A 13,014-nucleotide genomic window follows, 5' to 3' on the forward strand; every position below is an offset into this window, starting at 1 on the left:
GATTGCTGAGTCTGGAATGGTTGCTTAAGTATCGTATTTGAAGAGTGTCTAGAATTTCTTTTTCTACCAGAGCACTGAAGATAAGTTACTCAAATCACATGATTAATAATACTACATTCCACTGACCTCAGGAGGCTCTTAACTCTTTGCTACATTCGTCAATTACCATACAATCAATAATGTAGCTGATATCTCTATGGCAGTGCTGTTCAGCCCCTTGATAAAGAAAAATAATGGCATAATGAATGATCTTAATATCTTGGTTAAAATAGCATTTTATTTGTACTCTTTTAGACCATTTGACTACTAAAACGGTGTTATATTATCACTATGATATTTACATGCAATTCTCTGTTGCTTAATTATAGCTGTAGTCTAGAAGAGATGGTACTCTGTGACTTTGTTAATATGTACTTTATCCTGAAAGATAACCTATAAAGCAAAGGCTTTACAAAGTGAAGCAAATTAGGGAAATCAATTCAGGCAGCAGATGAAAATGAGCAGCACACAGTGATGTTACAGAAAATGTTGATAAGAGTCTTTAATTAATAAAACTTGTGAAGAGTATTTATTAATTAGTGAATACTATATTTTCTTGAATAGGAATTTGGGTCTAATACTGGAGATTATGAAAGAAAGAAGTTACCAAATAAGAAGGCTGAACTTTGGATATATTAACCCCTGTGTATTGTTACATTAAAGCAACAATACTAAATAAAATGCTCAAGCTAATTTGCTCAGAAGTAGATTGATTGTCTTTGGATGGTACTGATACTTATATGTAGTTAAAACCTGTAATTTTCTATTTCAAGTACAAGAAATGTGATTATGTTTTCACAGCAACAGTATAAATCAGGGTTAACTTTTTGGAGTAGAGAGGTCATTTATGGTTTCAAGCAGAGTCAGCTTTAAAACAAATCTTCATAAAGACATACACCTGATAAGTACATTGCTTGACTCCATAAAGAGCATGAAAAGATAGCACAGGTTTTGAATATTGTGTTTTAGTATCTGTTTTTCCAAACAATTTCTGAACTCAGCTGCAGATGATTTACATAAGGAATGGTATAATCATTTCTTTAAATGATTTCGCAATCCCGTGAAACTAGTTTCACTTTAGACCATTCTCTTTCTGAGTCAAACTTGAATGTATGCATTTCTCTTTGTCTATGCTGGTCAACCTGTTCCAACACCTCATCACAATTACAGTACAAAAATTTCCCCTGATATATAATCTGAATCTCCCTTTCTTTAGTTCAGAACCATTCCCCCTTGTCCTATCATGATCTACACATTTAAAAAGTTGATTTCTCTGCTTATAAATTCCCTTTAAATATAGGAACAACTCAGTGAGTCTCCCCACAGGCTTCTCTTTTCCAGGATGAATAAGCCCAGCTCCTTCAGCCTGTCTTCATAGGAGAGGTGCTCCAGTCTTTGAATCATCTGTGTGGCCCTCCTCTGGACCCTCTCCAACAGCTCCACATCTTTCCTGTGTTGGGGGCACCAGACTTGGACGCAGTACTCCATCTGGGGCCTCCCAATGGCAGAATAGAAGAGGATAATCCACTCCCTCATCCTCTTGGGCACTCCTTTTCTGGTGGAACCCAGGATATCATTGGCCTTCTACACTGGACTACAAAACAGAGCATGTAGAATCATAGAATCATGGAATCATAGAATCGCAAGGTTGGAAACGACCTGCAAGATCATCTAGTCCAACCACCCTCCTATTCCCAGTACCACAAGCTACTAAACCATATCTCATAGCTCCTCATCTGGGCGCCTCTTGAACACTGCCAGGGACGGCGACTCCACCACCTCCCTGGGCAGCCATTCCAGTGCCTGACCACTCTCTGAGAGAAAAAGTTTCTCATAATGTTCAACCTAAATCTCCTCTGATGCAACTTGTGGCCATTTCCTCGGGTACTACTATTTGCCTGGGAGGAGAGGCCAGACCCTTTTTCATCACAACCTCCCTTCAGGAGGTTGTAGAGTGCAGTGAGGTCTCCCCTGAGCCTCCTCTTCTCCAGACTAAACAATCCCAGCTCTCTCAGCTGCTCATCATAAGACTTGTGCTCCAGAACCCTCACCAGTTTTGTTGCCCTTCTCTAAACACATTCCAGGGCCTCAATGTCTTTCTTGTCGTGAGGGGCCCAAAACTGAACACAATACTCAAGGTGCAGCCTCACCAGTGCTGAGGGGGGTGATCACCTCCCTGCTCCTGCTGGCCACACTATTTCTAATGCAGGCCAGGATGCCATTGGCCCTCTTGGCCACCTGGGCACACTGTCGGCTCATGTTCAGCCGAGCATCAACCAACACCCCCAGGTCCCTTTCCTCTTCAGTCATCCAACCACTCGTCCCCAAGCCTGTGGCACTGCATGGGGTTGTTGTGGCCAAAGTGCAGAACCCGACTGAAGTCTAGGTAGACTACATCAACAGCCTTTCCCTCATCTACCAGTCTGGTCACCCAGTCGTAGAAAGAGATGAGGTTGGTCAAACACGACCTGCCTTTCATGAACCCATGCTGGCTGGGCCTGATCCCGTGGACATCGCACTTGAGCCATGTAATCTCTCCCAGCAGGATTTGTTCCATGACCTTCCCTGGCACTGATGTCAGGCTGACAGGCCTGTAGTTTCCTGGATCTTCCTTACGGCCCTTCTTGTAGATGGGAGTCACATCAGCAAGCCTCCAATCCTCTGGAACCTCTCCAGTCAACCAGGAGCGCTGGTAGATAGCCAAGAGCGGCTTAGCAATCACCCCCGCCAACTCCCTCAGCACCCCAAGATGAAGCCCATCTGGTCCCATGGACTTGTGATAAATTCATGACAGATATGAGAAGGTTTCCTCTAAAATGTTGGTAAGGTTTGTTTGCTAAGGCATAAAATTTCAATGGGGTATTAAAAATATATATTTTTTGTGTTCAGAAGGAAGATGTTTTTCATTATCATTCTTAACCAGTAAATCTAATTAAAATGTTTAAGAGGCTAGAACATTCATTCTCGTGGGATTTTAGGTAATCATCTCCAGCTGTATGCCAGTACTCAAGTGAACTTGAGTACAGCCTTTAAATGTAATACCCAATGACCTAGTTGACTATCATACTCTGTAGGATAGAAGCATTATGCATTTTTTTTTTCTCCTGTTTGAAAGCTGGGTGAATAACTACTAAGATTTGTTTCACCTCCTAAATCCAAGTATCTACCTAGGATTCATGTTATTTATGAAAAACAAGATAGTTTAACTTCTCTGTCAGTAGTCCCATCTGGCATAAATGGGCTTGTCAGTGGACTACTGGACTACTGCAGGCAGTCCAGTGTCATAGATGAGTGTTTCTGCTGCTGGATTATGTTTTGTCTTTTTCTCCCTTAATATTTTAAGACTGTATAAACAGGGACTATTTTAGACAGTTTGAGTTTAGATACAGAAGTTGAGACTTCACCATAACTCAGTTATAATAGCATTGGCTGGAGTTTGAGATACTGTATGATTTTAAGGGTCAGTCTTAATCATGTGTACTCTTGATGGCAGTTGTGAGAAGGCCCTTTACATACTCTATTAGCTGTGTCTGACTTCGTTTTTATATTTGACCGGCAGGGTGGATGTGTGAGAATTTCTCTGACTCTTGGCTGAGTAAAAGGCTAATTAGAAAGGCTAACTTTTCCTGACCATCAGGATCTGTCAAAAAGCAACGAAAGCTCCATTTTTAGCTGCAATACTTAAAGAATCTAATTTATCCGTGTCTTCTAAGATCTATTAATCCTGTGTTGGAACGGAAGTTTGAGTTCCATTCCTAGTATCCCAGAATTAATCCCTGAATGATCCAGTATCAGTCTTGAACCCCACTGATCCTTTGCAATGCACAAAACTCAGTGTACAGCGAAATACACCCTGATAGCTGGCACCACTGAGTGGATCCTGGAAACAAAAAACTGATGAATACCTGATTGCTGTTTCTTGGCTCCACTAAATGTTTATCAGCAAGTTCACACCTGAGCTTAAGAATGCTCCATATGTAGGAAAGAGGTAACTTTTCTTCTCCCTTTTCCTGCAGTATAGGGCCAGCTGAGCACAAGCAGCCTGAACTGATTTACAGGCTTATGCAAGAAAGTAGAAACAGTGGATGAAAGAGTTATTCTCAATTAGTCAGCAATCTCAAATGGAAATACTGACTGTCCTCTTTTAGATGCAGGAGATTAACTTGACTTGATTCAAAGTCATTGCCTTGCTTTGGAGATGGAAGATACAATATGACCAGAAATAGGAGGAGTTTAGGATACATTACTCAAGGGTATTCTTAATGGGAGTTGTTTTAATACCTGATGTCAAGTAAAGAAGAATATTGAATTATTTGATACCTTGAATAGATGTCAGCTAACAAGTATTTCCATGACACTGCATAGCAAGTGAATGGAATTCCAGGCTTTACCTTTTAGTTCTTACTGAATTCCAGGCTTTACCTTTTAGTTCTTCCTGCTGTCCTGTAGTTCATTGTTTAAATACAGGTATTTGTTTAGTGAAAGTATAAAGTGAATCACTGAGGTGACTCAGGCTTTAACAAAAATTTCCGGATATTTTTTAGTACAAAACTTTTCTATGATGGCCCACAGATCCACAAGCAGCAGTTTAAACCTAACTAAATGTGGACTAAATTGCAATATGGAAAGGGCAGTAAATTCGGCAAGGAAAGCTTAAGATATCTGTGTACATCAGTGTACATCAGTGTATTGTAGAATTACAGTATCATCATTAGGAAGGCAGTGAGGTGATATAGAAGAGCCAGTGTGGCTTCACTAAGGGTAAATCCTGCTTAACCAACCTTAGTGGCCTTCTATGATGTGTCACTGCATCAAAGGACAAGGGAAGAGCCACTGATGTCATCTATCTGGACTTCAGTAAGGCCTCTGACATGGTACCCCGCAGCATCCTTCTCTCCAAATTGGAAAGATATGGATTTGATGGATGGAGTCTAGGGAGTGGTTGTCAATGGCTCAATGTCTGGATGGAGATAGGTGACAAGTGCTGTCCCCCAGGAGTCAGTGCTGGGGTGGATACTCCTTAATATCTTCATCAGTGACATCAATGGTGGGGTCACGTGCACCCTCAGCAAGTTTGCTGATGACACCAAGTTGTGGGGTGTGATCAGCATCAAAGGGATGGAATGCCATCAAGGGGAACCTAGATAGGCTTGAGCAGTGGCCCACATGAACCTTGTGTGTTTCAACAAATCCAAGTGCAAGATCTTGCACCTAGGTCGAGGCAATTCCCATTACCAATACAAGCTGGGGGACGAAAGGATTGAGCGCAGCTGCTGAAAAAGACCTGGGGGTTCTGGTGGATGGGAAGCTGGACATGAGCCAGCAGTGTGCCTAGAAAGCCAAATGTATCCTGGGCTGCATCAAAAGAAGTGTGGCCAGCAGGGTGAGGGAAGTGATCCTGCCTCTCTACTCTGTGCTGGTGAGGACTCTCCTGGAGTACTGATGAGATGTATATGTCCTCAGGAGAGACAAAGACCTGTTGGAGTGCATCCAGAGGAGGGCCACAAGCATGATCCATGGAATGGAACACCACTCCTATGAGGACAGGCTGAGAGAGCTGGGGCTGTTCAGCCTGGAGAAGAGAAGGTTGCGAGGTGACCTGATAACACAGTATCTAAAGGGGAGCTACAGGAAAGAAGGTTCAGACAGGGAACAGATTCTTTAGCAGGGTCTGTGGTGATAGAATGAGGGAAAATGGTTTCAAACTCAAAGAGGGTAGATTTAGGTTAGATATGAAGAAAAACTATTTTGCAGTGAAGGTAGTGAGGCACTGGAACAGCTTGCCCAGTGATGTGATGGATGTCCTTTCCCTGGAGACTTTCAAGGTGAGGCTGAATTAAGGCCCTGGCCAACTTGATCTAGCTGTGGATGTTCATTGCAGGGGAGCTGGACTAGATGGCCTTCAGAGGAACAGTTTTTTTCTCATTCTGACCATTGTTAAATGGATTGTGCTTGACATAGATTTGAAATCACAATTTGTATGTACATCCTAATTCGAATAGAGCTGTCTGGGCTCACTGACAGAGCGTTAAACAAAGTTTGAATAGGAAAGATAGTGATAGCCTGCTCACAACAAGCTGTGGGGTAGTATAGCTAAGTTAGAAGGACAAGCTGCTAGCAGGGTCCCTCAACCTGCTGCATCTTGTGATGGATATATTAGGCAGCAAGCTGGTGGAGCTTATCACCAGGGCTTTAAGCTATATTTGATGGTGGAGGAGGATCTACTACTAAGGAAAAGAAGAGTTAGGAAGCACTGTCACTTTAGGACGTAGCAGAGGAAAACTTCAGATTTTTCCTAGAGGTTTCTGGGAGGGCTTCTCCAGGAAGATGATGCAGCTGAAAGCCCATCTGAAGAGTCTCCAGTCTCCTACACAAATACACATACATATACACATAGCATGGGAAATAAGGAGGAACTGGAAACCATGGTGCAAGTGGGAAACTACAGGGAAAGATGGTAGGATGACTGGCATAACTGGAATTCTATTATTGAGAGCTATGAGCTTTTTAGAAGGGATAAACAATGTAGGAGATGTGGGGATGTTGCCCTCTATGTTAAGAATGGGTAAACTAAGACAAGGTTCCCCTGATAAAGAGTCATGAACAATTTGAGAGTTTATAGGTTAAAATTATGGACCAGACCAATAAATGGCATCTGATGGTCAAGTTCTTCTACAGGCTACCCGATCAAGGGGACCTGGTTGATGAGGTCTTCTTGTTTCAGCTGGAAGAGGCTTCCTGCTTGCAGGCTTACATCCTAATGGGGATTTCAGCCACCCAGATATCTGCTGGGAAAATAACACAGTGGGCTGCAAGCACTCCAGGAGATTCTTGGGGTCCATTGACAACAACTTTCTGGTTCAAGTATTGGACAGACCCTTAGGGATAAAGGAACTGAAAGGGCTGACAGCACTTTAAGGATCCATTTCTGAGAGTACAAGAGCTCTCCGTCCCCCAGAATAAGAAGTCAGGCAGATGAGGCAGGAGACCAGCATGATTAGGCAAGGACCTTCTGGTCAGGCTGAGAAAAGAAAATGATAAGTATAAGCAGTGGAAGCAGATATGGATTGCCTGTGAAGAATGGGATGCTGTCTGGATATGCAGGGGTGTCAGGAAAACCAAGGCAAAGATGGAATTGAGCTTGAGAAGGGATGTGAAAAACAAGAAGGGATTCTTTAGATATATTAAGCAGAAGACAAAGAAGAGTGCTTGCTAATGACACCAACCTAAGTGGCAAGGTTGACACAATAGAGGGGAGGGATGCCATCCAAAGGGACCTGGACACACTTGACAAGTGGGCATAAGAAGCAATGAAGCTCAACAAGGCCAAGTGCGAGGTGTTACACTGGGTCAAGGCAATCCCAGAGATGAGTACAGACTGGGAGAATAACTTTGAAAGCAACCCAGTGAAGAAGGACTTGGGGGTTTTGGTGGATGTAAAGGTGGATATAAGCCAGCAGTGTGCATTTGCAGCCAAGAAGGCCAACAGTATCCTGGGCTGTATCAAAAGAAGTGTGGCCAGTGGCGCAAGGGAGGTGATGGTCCTCCTATGCTTTGCCCCCATGAGCATGCAGCTGAAGTACTGTGTTCAAGCCTGGGGCCCCCAGTGCAGGAAGGATATGGAGCTGTTGCAGCAGGTCCAGAGGAGGGCCATAACAGTGATCAAAGGGAAGAAAGGTTGAGACAATTGGGGTTGTTTAGCTTGGAGGCTCTGAGAAGACCTCTCTGGCCTTGTACTCAAGGGGGCTTGCAAGCAGGAGGGAGATTTTTTATTAGGTCTGATAGTGACAGAACGGGGGGAATAGCTTCAAACTAGAGACAGTAAATTTTGATTAGATGCTAGGAACAAATTCTGTGCTCAGAGGGTGGTGAGACTCTGGAACAGATAGCCCAAAGAGGTTGTGAATGTCCCATCTCTGGAGGCATTCAAAAGCAGGGCAGCCTGACCCAGTGGTTGGCAATACTGCCTGCGGCAAGGAGATTGAAATTAAATGATCTTAAAGGTCCCCTCGTATCTAAGCTATTCTGTGATTCTGTATGATTCTGTGAGATAATTCTCACTGGATCTGTAGGACGTCGTATTCTACAATACCCCCCTTATTTTTTCCAATAGGCATTAGAGCTTTCTTTTTCTAGCTATGGGCAGATAAGTAGCCACAGCTTGAGGATCAACATCATGTTCCCAGATTTTTTTTATTTCTTTGTTGATACTATCCTATTGCATGGGGATCCTACTGCTAGTTAATTTTAGCATCCTTAAAGAAGATTGCTGTTCATGTATTTAACTCACTTGTGTCATTATGAATTGTAGGAGTGGTTGATTTCAGTCATCCCTGGAAATATCTTCTGTTAGTTCCCACAAACAACAACTAGCATTTCCCAGTTTATGGTGTCTGTGCAGCTGTTTTTTTGTAAATGTGGAGACAAATACGTGAGCCACGGGTGACCTGGGTTTAGAAGCTCTTTAGTTTCATGATTGGCTCTTCTTCATGTTCAATTTAGATTGAGCTTTCAACAACCTGGTCTAGTGAACTGTCTCCTTTTTCATGTCAAGGGGATTGAAACTAAGTGGTCTTTAAGGTCTCTTCCAACACAAACCATTCTGTGATTCTTTGAAATTCTCCCATAGTAACTCAGTGAAAGTGTTATCCTATCATCACAGCTATATTTGGATTTTTAGCTTGAGATGTCTTCATGCAAATAGGCATGAGGAAGGAAACTTGTTGCAAGTAAAAAGTACAGATGGATACCTGAAAAATGTCTTTATTGTATTTCTACTCTTTTGTTATTGTTCTTTTCTCCCCAAAGAATTGGACTGCTTACTAAGTTCAGTGACTCAGTGTCTCTATAGAGCCAGCCTTGATGGCTGCAAAAAACAGTTAAAAATGTTTTAGTAGTCCTCTGATGGCAGTCAGTAAAGTACTAGTTTTTCATTAGCTTTTCCCTTATCACATTTGAAATTTTTAGCTACATCCTCATACTTGAATCAGAACTCTGCAGAGATTATTCCTCATATATTTGCTCAAAACATATTGGCCTTAAGTGTGACTGCATAAGAGTTTAAAACATCTCCCTCTCCTACTTTGTTCTTCAACTGATATTCATCTGATTTGTTTGCAGAGCTATGATAACAAAAAAATAGCTCAACAAAAAGAAAAGTAATTAGCTTTAGTTCCTTGAACAGACTCATTCCAGGTTCAGGGGAGTACTGGAAACGGTACTACAGAGAAGGTATGGGTATCTGGAGCTTGCTGGGGAGCAATGTTAGAATTAATTGAAGTTAACATAGAAGTATATCATATAAACTGACTTAATTGCTCAGCATCACCAAAAAAAGACCAGAATGAAACTACCCATGTACAAAAGTGGGTTTTTTTTTTTTTTTTTTGAGCATTGAGAGATAGCATTTACAAATAGGTTGAGGTTAAGGTTGACCCTTCTATATACAGAAATCTGTTTTGAAGGTGGATGTCCTTTAAGCCATGCTGACCCCCCCTTTCCTGTTTTACAATTTTACAGTTTACAACTCTGCCTGTTAAAATTTTATTATCTGTCCTGGCTGATATATCATGCCATATCCAGTGTTCTGGTTATTTTCCTCCATTCTAAGCCATGTAAGTCATAAGCTAATATTACAGTGCATTTTATGTGTAAACCTTCAGACTGGTGTAACAAGAATGATTGCCTGTCCCTTGCTTGAAATGTGTAAAATCCCATCAGTTTCCCAATCTCAGTCCTGTTGTGCTACAAGAATGAAACAATCACCTAAGACAGCCTCTTGAATGTTCAACAGTGTCCAGTGATGAGTGGCAGCTCCTTAACTCCCATGTAAATTGTCCCCATGGGGCAAATTGAAGAGATTAACTTCATACAGTAATAATGAGGGTTTTTTTTTACTGTTTCTTCATTTTTAATTTCTGCTATGTAAGAATAATAGTCAAACATACTTGCTTTCCTTTATTAATGCAGTTCACAGCATGCTGGTGTAGGCAGTTGTAAGGGTTGAGGGAAGAACCTTTTTGTAAATAACTGCCAAAGTTTGCTTGTGTTTGATATGATATTGGTGGATGAAAAATTGCTTCCAGTCTCCTTGGCTCCTTGGTCCTAATTTCCCCCAGGGAATCTCCCATGCTTAGCTTCATGTCTGTCCTGAAACTTGGATCTGAATGTCCTTGTCCACATAATGAGTTGTTCATCAGGCACTGTAAAACATCTAGCTACCAAGTAGCTCAAGTGTTAGTTACAGTTCCTGGCCACTATCCTAGCTCAAAGCTTCCATAAGCATTCCCCAGTGCTTAGGACAGGAATGCAATGCAGAACAGTTAAATTGTGTCCTGCAGCCTCTGTCATGGTAAACACAGCACCATGTATGCCCCTCTTGCTATTTCATTTCCTGTTGTTTTCGTCCCCAGCTGTTCTGAAGAGATTTGGCTCAGGAAGTCTGTCGTGTTGTTCCTTAGAGAACCTCTAATGTAAACATTCTGGTGCACATTATGGAGCAGATATATTAGTGCATAAAACATAAGCTGAAATCATGTGTATAAAATATATTGCTTGCACTGAAACTGTCTTCCACTTTGCCTAAAATATTCTGCTGAAATTAAAAATACATAGAGAAAACTGTGTTAATCTTACAGTCAAGCAAAGACTCCATTTTTTTTTTTTTCTTTTTAGTTAATTGGTGAATTCCCTGGATAAGATACATGACTCAGTAAACCATGACACGTTGCCATGCAATGAAGATTACAGCTGCACGGAAGTGCAGTTTATTCAGAAGTCTAGTTCAGGCTAAATATCCAATTTGACTGGAGAGATACCAAAATAATGCTGATTTACAAGTATGCTTTCTGCTAGAAAACTATTAACTGATGTAATCTTAAGTAGATCTCTAAAACATAAAAGTAACCTGACCCTGTTTCAGCTGACCAGAAGTCAACAGGAATAAATGTGGTTAACCAACCTATCAGAACAACATATTTTTAAACTTCTTAATGGGCATATCTGAAGATTGATTTTATTGTATTTTTCTTCAGAAAAACAAAATGAGATAGCATTCTATCCTGAAGATTTTTGTTTGGTCTTGTAATTTGTCACCAAATGCTCTCATATTGAAAGACCTGTTTTCTTCTGTTTGAAGGTGTAATTCATATGTTTTGTGTAGACAAAGCGCTTTTCAAAACCTTTAATTTTTAAAAGGGCCCAGCACTAGTAAAGCTTAATCTTTTGCATGTTCTTGGGTTTTTGGGCAGTCACTTGTTTTCTTTTAATATATGGTTATTTATGTCTGAGAACTATATCCTCTGGTTCTGTCAGCTCAAACAGAAAATGGGCCTGATTTATCACGAAGAATATATTGGGTGTAGAAGTAGTCTGTTGAGTTAACTGTAACATCACAGACAAGCAAAACTGTGTCTTTTGAGAGAATCAGATGACAGAAGAGCTGAAATTAAATGACATCATTCAGTTCTGAATTTGATTCTGTTAACTGTAGTTTGTGCAAAGTGAAATACAATTCTGAAACTTTTCTCTAAGCTCTAAATCCTTAAGCAAGATTTCTTTGTAAGGGTTCCTGAAGGTCTGAGTTACATTAATGATGTGTATAGGAGAAGAACTTATCCTTCAGAAACATCTTAATTTTGTCTTCAGTGGTTGTTTAAAACAGTAAGTGCTTCAATAATGTATTTAAATACACACTTAATATCCAAGGGTATTTCTTTAGAGGTGTTTCTGGAAGACTACTGCTGGATTATTTTCATCCTCTATCATGCAAGAAATAGTGAAATCATTCCCAAGTAAAATGGCCAGTGATTGTCATGGAGGTAAGTAAGGAAGAGAAGAAGGTAGTTGTATTCAGCAATTTGATTTACACTGTAGCTTAGAGCCATTCATACAGTGTGTTAAGCAGTTAAGTACAGGAAGATAATAGCAAATAGAATAAAAGGTCATTTTTAAGCAGTGGAGAATGCATCACTGATTCTGAAAACTACTCAGGCTTCAGAAAGGATGACCAACATAGATGCTGTAAGTTTGAAGGCTAAGTTGAGATCTCAAGAAGGTTGCCTCCACAACAAGGTAGTTTTTACACCATTACAAATAAATTCTTATGTATGTGTTAGGCTCCTATGGTTTATGAATGCAGAAGAAATCAGAGGCTCTATGTTATTCGTGAGAGCTGAAATCAGTGCCTTAGAGTGGAAAGAATCAGGGGCTCAGCCAGTTTGTTCAAAAAGAGCAGAAGCTTTGATTTTTAAATAAATGTGTAAAGAGAAAAAAAGATATTTAAAGCCTTGTAATGTGGGGAGAAAGTTGCAGGAACTGATCACTAGAAGCTAAAACAGAAGTAACAATTTGCTTCTCTTTTTCAGCATGACTGTCCTTCCAGATAGGTTATTAAGGATAATCTTTAAGTAAGGATATTATGTTAACTATCCAACTATCCATAGGGAGAAGTAATGCATGAGCTAACAATGGACAAGACGTATTCTTTGTGTCAATTGACAGAGGAGAAGCCACAACACTTAACTCCTGATCTGGAGTCTTAAGAGGATTTCTGAGTTCAGTGAAAGGTGTCTGAGAACAGAGTCTGGTAAGATCACACTGTTATTTCTATGTTTTTTTCTGGATGACACTTATTATCACAAATTGCTCAGTTAAATGAATTAAATGTGCAGAGGTACTGGATGTTCCAATTTTATTCTTTGGTCCTTAATCTCTTTGTCTGTGAATTACTTGGGAATTAAGTGATAAGAAGTAAGGTATGTGGAGCACGGTGATAGAAGTCGGCAACAAGCATCCCATTCTACATTTAGAAACCTAAACTGTGGGCAAGTTACCAATGTCATAAAATTCCCATTAGTCTAGGGTTATAAAATGTATCTGTATCATATTATTATCAAAATTGTATGTAATTTTTGAATTAATTTCAGTTTTAAATACTCCATGAAAAGTGATGTATTTAAACCCCCAGTGTTTTAA

At 40.5% G+C, this 13,014-nt stretch overlaps 1 protein-coding gene across 19 annotated transcripts in view; it reads left to right on the forward strand.

Annotated features, from left to right (window-relative positions):
* The window catches only part of PRLR (prolactin receptor), a 194,013-nt gene that overhangs the window by 107,200 nt on the left and 73,799 nt on the right, over positions 1-13,014 (forward strand). For 12 of the 19 annotated variants that reach the window (XM_042825635.1, XM_042825633.1, XM_042825641.1 and 9 more), the window contains 2 exons: positions 11,759-11,858; positions 12,483-12,625. The exons of 2 other annotated variants lie outside the window; for them this stretch is intronic. The gene's annotated coding sequence lies outside the window, so the exon portion shown is untranslated. Of the gene's footprint in view, positions 1-11,485; positions 11,701-11,758; positions 11,859-12,482; positions 12,626-13,014 lie in introns of those variants that run through there. 5 more of the 19 variants (XM_042825642.1, XM_042825643.1, XM_042825645.1 and 2 more) reach the window with 3 other exon arrangements.

Source organism: Centrocercus urophasianus, unplaced genomic scaffold (assembly GCF_019232065.1).
Source record: "Centrocercus urophasianus isolate 14NV4802_14NV808 unplaced genomic scaffold, USGS_Curo_1.0 seq_25, whole genome shotgun sequence".
NCBI classification, from domain to species: domain Eukaryota; kingdom Metazoa; phylum Chordata; class Aves; order Galliformes; family Phasianidae; genus Centrocercus; species Centrocercus urophasianus.